Raw genomic sequence first — 9,233 nt, 5'->3', positions numbered from 1 at the left:
TCTTCTACCTAGTTTTTCTGAATCCCCAACAATTGTGGAAAGGTTCAAACCTGGTTTTGTGTGTGAAAGACGTAGTCGACATGAGTCCAATTCCACTTCCTCTGTGCCCCCTTCCGATCTTGACTCGACGCCTGATTCTTTTCTTGTTTCCACTACTTTTCGTCGGTCTACTCGTCTTTCTCGACCCCCTGATTGGTATGGATTCTCCTCTCCTGTCTCTCTTGTTGCTACTTTATCCACTATTTCTATTCCCTCTTGCTACAAACAGGCTATGGAACATGAGTGTTGGCAAAATGCAATGCAAGCAGAACTTCAAGCACTTGAGGAGAATCATACTTGGGATATTGTTCCTTGTCCTCCTATAGTCAAACCTATTGAGAGTAAATGGGTTTTCTTTGTAAAACTTCGTTTTGATGGTTCTTTGGACTAGTACAAAGCTCGCCTCGTAGCTTTGGGTAACAAGCAGGAATATGGGGTTGATTATGAGGAAACATTTGCTCCTGTTGCCAAAATGATCACAGTTCGAACCATCTTAGCTATTGCCACTTCATAGTCATGGCAACTACATCAAATGGATGTGAAGAATGTTTTTCTTCATGGTGATCTCCAGGAAGAGATTTACATGAAGCTTCCCTCTAGTATGACTAATTCTTCTCCTCATGATGTTTGTAAGCTAAAACGTTCTTTGTATGGGCTCAAGCAGGCGCCTCGGGCTTGGTTCGAGAAGTTTCACAGTACAATTCTTTCCTTCAGTTTTACCCAAAGTCAGTATGACTCTTCCCTCTTCTTCCACACGTTTGCGCTGGGTATAGTCCTTCTCTTGGTTTATGTGGATGATATTATCATTACTAGCATTGACTGTGGTTTGATTACTAAGCTTCAGCAGCTATTACATACAACTTTCCATTTGAAAGATCTTGGACAACTCACATACTTCTTAGGATTGGAAGTTCATCATTGGGTTAGTGGTATTTTCTTAAACCAGCATAAGTATATTCAAGATATTATCACTTTGGCTGGTTTGGAGGACACTTCTTCTATTGATACTCCTTCTGTTGATACTCCTATGGAGATAAATGTCAATTACAAGAAAGATGAAGGGGACCTTCTGGATGATCCTACTCTCTATCGGTGCCTAGTTGAGAGTCTTATCTACTTGACCACTACTCGACCTGATATCTCATATGTTGTTCATCAGGTCAATCAGTTTATGACTTCTCCTCGACATTTCCATCTTGCTGTAGTTCGGCGCATCATCCGCTATCTTCGAGGTTTACCTACTCGTGGGTTGTTCTTTCCTACCGGCTCCTCTCTTCAACTTGTTGCCTATAGTGATGCTGATTGGGTTGGGTGTCCAGATACACGTCGATCTACTACAGGTTGGTGTATGTTTTTAGGTGATGCCTTAATTTCTTGGAGATGTAAGAAATAAGATCGTGTTTCTAAATCCTCTACCGAGGTCGAGTATCGTGTCATGTCTACTGCTTGTTCTGAAATAGTATGGCTACGCGGTCTTCTTAAGGAGCTTGGGTTTCCTCAAACTACTTCTACACCTCTTCATGCTGATAACACTAGTGCTATTCAAATTGCCACCAATCCTATTTTTCATGAACGTACCAAGCACATTGAGGTTGATTGTCATTCTATTCGAGACACCTTGGAAAGTCGGGTGATATCTCTTCCTCACATCTCTTCTGATCTCTAAGTGGTTGATATCTTCACCAAAGCTTTGACTCGACAGCGACATCAATTTCTTGTTGGCAAATTGTTGCTGGTTGATTTACCAGCATCAATTTGAGGGGGGATGTTAATGTTATCATATACAAATTAGGAATCAAATTGGTTGTACATATAAGAAAAGATTGACAAATTGACTTACCATGTATTTGTTAATGTTACCATATACAATTTAGGAACGTGTATAGGATATATATCTGTATATAGATGGATGCAGAGAATGATAAATTGATTAGAGTTCTCGGTTTCTATGGAGTTTTTTTTTGAGTATTTTGACATGCCCATCATTTTTTGAACAAGTTTGCCTCCCACAAAAATGTAACAGTATATCCTATTTGTAACGTCCATCAACCTATTCAAACAAAACACAACTTTCATATTTTTGAACAAACAATTATGCATATTTAATGTAATCTAAAAAGTTTTTTCGTCTCACAATATGTAATGTTTCCATATGAATTAGTACCACCAGCATTTTATCACCAAGATCTATTATTCAGACAAAATCAAACAACACCTCTAATAAACGACCATTTGCAGTGCATTAAATACTTCAATGACTACTTAATCAGTTGAATCAGAGTTTGATAAAATCGAGGCTTACTTTTGTAGAATGAGGTGTTTGATATTGTTTTTTTTTTTTTTGTAAATTGAGAGCTCTTATGTATTTATTGATTAAAGAACATCTACATTAATTTGCTTGCATACCATTTTCTCTCATTTAAAGCTCTCAACTCAAGTACATTTACTTTTCACTTGTAGATCCATTTAGTGCACCCTCTTATATTTATCCTACCATTTCTTTGTATTGAGCCTAACTTGTGTTAGGATTTAGTGTCGCAAAATCTCATTTATTGAGGAAAGGTTAATTGATTAAAGCTTCAAGTTAGTTTTGAACTTGAAGGAAAGTGTAATGCTCATTGGAGTTGTGAATCCAAGTATATGATTAAAGATTTAGTTTGAAATCTTTACTAATGGAACCCTACCTAGAAAAGGAATTTGAGGAGAGTGGACGTAGGCGGATTAACCGAACAACTATAAGAAGAGTTTTCATTTCTCTTATCTTGTCTATTTAATTATTTACTTCAATCGTTCCTTGATTTAAATAATTTTTAAAAAAGTTTTAACCATTCAATTAACTCTCTTCTTGAGTGTTTTTCCTTAATTAAATTAACCTTGATTTACAATATCTAAATATTTATTAAACTTATAGTTTCAAACTAGAGTCTTTAAATTTATACTAACTCCACAATTTAAAACCGGAGGTTTGCAAACTCATTATGTTAGTACATATGCTATGATCTAATTAGATCTCTGACTTTTTTTAACTAGTTTATAATATTCACCATATTAATTTCTTACGTGAAAAGTGAATATCTTATATGTACTTTTCTTTTTCCCCACCTTATATTTATATTATTCCTCTACAATCTCCAACTTACACACCCATAGTCATTGAAAACATTTTATCATAAACAAACAACATCAATATTTCATCAAATATAAAAAGGGTATCTCAGTATAAGTGTCAAAACTCCTTGAATAGATTATTAATAAATAATAATAAGTAGTATATATATATATACAAACATGCAAACAATTTTTTTTTTTTAAAAAAAACACACTTAACAACATGATAGGTAAATGAAGCAAAGCAAGCAAAATGGTAGAGGAAAAAAAGTATAGATATGAAATGTGAGGCCTATTTTTTCATACCTTGAATTGAAGGCAACGACAAGTAATTAAGAAGAAACATGTGAAATGGAAGGCAGAAAGGCAAAGGAGGCAAGTTAAGTGGGGATGTTGTTGATGGTCATGATAAAATCAAGATGCCATTTGTTTGGACCTGCATCTACACCTTTTCTTAATTTGAGTTTCTAGGGTTTTTTGGGACGACAATGAAACAAGCAGTGACACTAAAAAGGAAAGCGGGTAAGGTGTTTGTGCAAATGCAAATAAATGAGGAACTTGAATCTTGACTGCCACCACCTTTCGCCACAGATCATCACTTTTTTATACAGAAAATAGTGTAGAGAGTAGAGTCACTCTCACATAGCAAGCAGGCAGGCAAGCTTATCTAGTTGAGAGCTTGGAAAAGAAAGTAGTTAGGCACGATGGGGATTAACGCATGGGCGGTTATGTGTTCAGCTTAAGTGCAATCGGGCTTAAATTTTAATAGTGGAGGTAATCAAATTGTACATCATTTGGAAACATAAAACATATATGATGATGGTGGTATTTATTCGATATTTGGGGAAGGGGAGTGGGTTTTAGAATACAGTGCATGAGGATGGAGTTTTGTTTATTCACATGGGGGTATCATTACAACCACCGCATGCACCCTACCCTGAGGAGTTAGCCTCTACCGTCACCAATTTTAGTTGGTAGATAGACCATTGCAGAGATTGGGTTGGACATTCCCAATTACTCTACAATTCTGCAAACACTTAACCCCCATCTTTACCAAGCCACCAACTCACATTATTAACATTTATTTCTTTTATTGTTGCTATTGTGAGCCCTTTTTGACATCTCAAATCAAAATCACAACCAACCTTACTCCTAAACACCCATGCCCACAATTATGTTTTACGTGGAAAAAACTATCTTGGTTTATTCTTGAGTTGCAGTTTCAACAGTTCAATTTGAGTTCAAGTATGGGGATAGAGAAAAAGAAAGGTGGGTCGTCTCTCAAGTATTCCAAGAACATTGTAAAACTTCTCCCATCTTAGCACGATTCATAAGAAAACAGAGGCATAAGATGATGGGGATTGGGGATCAACACTAAGAATGTGGAGATGTTTAATCCTAATGAGAAATGAGACAGGATAAAGATGATGATGGTGACCGTGCGAAACCACTTGACTAGGATAATCCATTATCTTCACAAGATGAGTAAAGGAATAGTGTGTTTATTTAAAACACTAGTTGACCATTGGATCTTTCACTTACCTTTTCTTCTCTACCAGCACATTAGGGTCAAGATATGAGCCAAAAGAAAAACACATGATTAAAAGTTGGATGTTGTCATTAGAGTGTGTATGACATAAAAGCATTATGCAATACAAGGGATGGTTTCAAATGTTGAATTGATTCCATGATTCTATATGTAGTAGGACTACCCTCTATCAGCCAATACAAATAAACATCATGTCCTAGTTTATACTACAATGGGACGAAAAATCGTCGAAATATAGGATTAAGCAATTACAAGACCGATCATGGATATGGGAGATTCTAATGCATGGTAGAGTAAATATTGTTCAAAATAGTTTGAGACATTGTGATGTTGAAAGAAAATCAAATCTAAGGTAAGATTTAGAGAACCCATTTACCTCAAATATCCAATTGTGGTTGACACGGAGGGCAACGCTGGTTGGGATCGATGATGGAACGATAGATGGGGAACTGAAATTGCGAGAGAGATTAGGACAATGTATTTGGACTGAAATCAAATGGTCGAGAGAGATGAAATTAGGAGAAAAGGAAATCAACACAAAGATTAGGGCAATGTCTAGGCCTCAAATGAAATGGTAGCGAGGGAGGAAATCGGGTGATAGGAAAATGACCAATGTCTAAGGTTGAAATGAAATGCTTCAGAAAGAGTAAAATAAGGGCAGGATACATGGAATTCTAACCTGGATTTTTGTGATTTTGTTTTTTCATAGTTAGCAAAGGCCATTTCCAGAAAGATTAAAAATCCATATCATTCTTTTCAATTTTAACTCTTTCTTTGGGTCTTGGGCTTAAATGGTGAACTTATATGGACTAAAAGTTAATTTTTGGGCCCAATTGAGTCTAAAACACAATTTTTTTTTTCATTCATTAAAAACTCAGCCATAGGCGGTGTTTTTTAGGTTTTATTTGTTTTAAAAAATGCAGCTCATAGTTGGGTTTTCATTTATTTATTTTTTTAAAAATGTAGCTCACAATCACTGTTCTTATTTTTCAATAAAAGAATAAAGAAAATAAACATAACTCATAAATGGGTTTCTTATTTTTAAAATAAAAAAATTCCATGTGAACTAAATTTGTTTTTTATTTTATTTTATTTTATTTTATTTTTGAAATTAGTCAAAACGGTCAAGAAATAGAAGAGATTTATCCTCTTCATAGTATCTTACATTAACAAACCCATGCAAAAAATAAGAAACATTTTATTTGCTCTTTATTACCCTCTTTGTATAATAGATTCCTCTAACACTAGACTAACAATTGTAACCCCCTTATCCTCAAAGTAGGACTTGCCATAAAATCCTAATAATAAAAGGGAGAATTTTGTTTTCACCCCAGTTGGGATGGATAATTAAGGTAAAGTCCTTCTATCACTTATAATTAATTACAAGGATATGAGATGATAATGGACACAAATACCCCTTTACTCATTTTTGTTTTTATTCTACCACTCTTTACATGCCACTATTAACGCATTCTCTCTTCTTTAACCATTTTTTTATTTTTCATTGGTTTTTTTAAACTTTTTTTATAAATAATTGAAAAATCAACATTATTTTATATTTTTTAAATTATAAATAAACAAAAATTATATTGATGATTTAAAAACTATTTTGAAAAATATTTTCTAAAAAATGTTAATTTAAATAAATAAAAATTATCTTTTATATTTTAGAAGTAAATAATTTAATGATTAAAACACTATTTAAAATAAATATATTCACTATTTTATTTTCTTTTATACTAAAAAGTATTTTAAAAATTTCTTTTTCCTATTATAAAATAAAAGGTTCAATTTTTTATTTTTTTATTTTTAATAAAATTCTTTCTTTCTTGTTTTAATAACTTTTTGAACATGACTTTTAGTAATAAGTTATATGAAATGTTGTCAATTTGTTTAATAAAGATTTTTTTTAATGATTTGAATTAATTGGAAATTTATCAAAAAATAAATAAATTAAAAGAGAGAAATAGGATGGATGATGAGTTTTTATTTTAAATATACAATTAAAATGTTTTCGTATGACTTAATTTTAGAAGTGAATTATAACTTTATATAGTAGATATTGAATTTTTCTTAAATAAAAGGATTAAAAGGTATATTTACTCATTTCAGATAAAAAAAATTAAAAATTATATAGATTGTGATTGAGTTTGGTTTAAAAATATTTTTCTAGTTTTTATTTTTTATTTATTATTATTTTTTAAAATAATTTTTATTTTCTATATGGTCTCTTTTAGAAAATATGTTTAATTAAAAAATGAAAACTATTTTTAAAAATGAAAATTCAAAACCTTGTTTAATACTATTTTTTCATATGAAAATAATAAAAAGACTTAAAAGAGTTTAATTCTAAGTCATATGGCTTTATTTAACTTCTACATGGAAATTTTAATACTTTCTATGGTAATGATGTTTGGATAAAAAAAATTAGACCCTAAGTCATCCACCATTTTCTCAACCAAACCATTGAAAATATGATTAACACACCTACGTGAACATATAACTTAGAGAGATATGAAATTTGTGTCATTGTACAAGGATATTACATTGACTGTACAATTAAAATGTACCAAGTGTACAAGGGTGTATAAGGTTACCTTTTGTGAAAGATTTCAATCGATTATGAACCACTCCATTTTACTTTCCTTGTTGCCAACATATTATACACTCATGTCATACACTTTATTTAACTCTCACATAAAAATTTCAATACTTTCCCTAATAATGATGTTTAGGGAAAAAATTTTGACCCAGAGTCATCCAATATTTTCTCAACCAAACAATTAGAAACATGGTTAACACACCTACGTGGATACATAATTTAGGAGGAATATGAAATTTGTACCACTGTACAAGGGTGTTACATTAACTGTATAAGGGTATTACACTAATTGTACAAGAGAAATATACTAAGGTGGTGTTTGTTTTTTTGGCTTTTTGCTTAAAACCATTTAGTTTTACAATTTAGGTTGTTTGTTTTTTTATTTTTTCATGACTTATTATAAACTTTTTACTAAATAGAAAAAACTAAAATATGTGGCTTTTTCTAAATAGAAAAAATAACACAATGGTTTTTTTTTACTTTTTAATACTTAATAGAAATAAAATACTACAAAAACAAACAACCTAATATTTAATACTATTAAGTATTAAGGTTCTATTTAGAATTAAGTAAAAAAACAAACACCACCCAAGTGTACAAGGATGTACAAGACTAACATTTGTGAAAATTTTCAATCAATTATGAATTACTCCTTTATTTTCTTTGTCACCTAAGAATTGTATACTCATTATAGTAATTGTACAAAGGAAATATACTAAGTGTACAAGGATGTACAAGACTAATGTTTGTGAAAAATTTCAATCGATTATGAATTACTCCTTTATTTTCCTTGTCGCCCAAGAATTGTATATTCATGTCATACACTTTATTTAATTTTCATATGGAAATTCTAATGTTTTCCCCAATAATGATGTCGGGAGAAAAAAATTTAACCATAAGTCATCCACAATTTTCTCAACCAAATGATTAAAAACATGCTTAATACACCTACATGGACACATAACTTAGGAGGAAAATGAAATTTGCACCACTGTATAATATTACACTAATTGTACAGGGGAAATGTGTCAAGTGTATAAGGGTGTACAGGACTCCTAATAGGTTTTGTATGATTTTTAATCAACTTGAGTTTGACATTAGAATGATTATCGATAGTTTTTTTTCTTCTTCTCTTTTTTGTTTTTTTTACCAAACTATGCCATTAAGACCAATGAGAAATAATATACAACATATTTATTATTTTTTAAGTAAGAAATAAAAAAAAATATTTGCTAAGGTATTTAAAAAAAATTTATTATATATTTTATAAGTTTGAAAAAAAATTATAATGATGTCTAATTTGCAAGTTAGAACAAATAAAAAATACTAATATTTTATGAGATGTTTAAAAATTGTTTAATATATATAGGAAATAATATAAGTTTGAAATAAATAATAATATTTATTATATATTATGTAAGTTTGAAAAAAAGAATAATATTTGATAAGGTATTTAAAAATTATTTACTTCAAAACTGCATTTGACAATAATAATTTTTAACTATTTATCTTTCATGTTCAATTTGTTGGAGAAAAATAATTGGTAAATCATTTAACTTGATCCCACTAATAAATAAGTGAGAGAAGGGTGAAAAAGTCAAAAAAAGAAAAGGAAAAGGTAGAAGTGGCCGGTAGTTTTTTCATTTGATAGTTAAGGGTATTTTAGGAATTTTTTAAAAGGAATATCCTTCCTCTCAATTTTTATTCTTTCATTGGGTTTTGAATTTAATTATGGGTGATAGGAGGACCTTACCTCAATTATCTAACCCAGCTGGGGTGGAAACACAATTCTCCCTTAATAAAACCCCTTTAGTATGGTTGATTGTTTGGAGGCTTTTGTAGGATAAAACCATCTTTGTATTGTGGTAAGATAGAGGGGATCCTAATAATAAAATTTAGATTCTCAACTTCTGCTAAGAAGTGTTTATCTTATGA

Source organism: Vitis vinifera, chromosome 12 (assembly GCF_030704535.1).
Source record: "Vitis vinifera cultivar Pinot Noir 40024 chromosome 12, ASM3070453v1".
NCBI lineage: Eukaryota > Viridiplantae > Streptophyta > Magnoliopsida > Vitales > Vitaceae > Vitis > Vitis vinifera.
The sequence above is the reverse complement of the archived record's forward strand: the minus strand, read 5'-3'. Positions refer to the sequence as shown.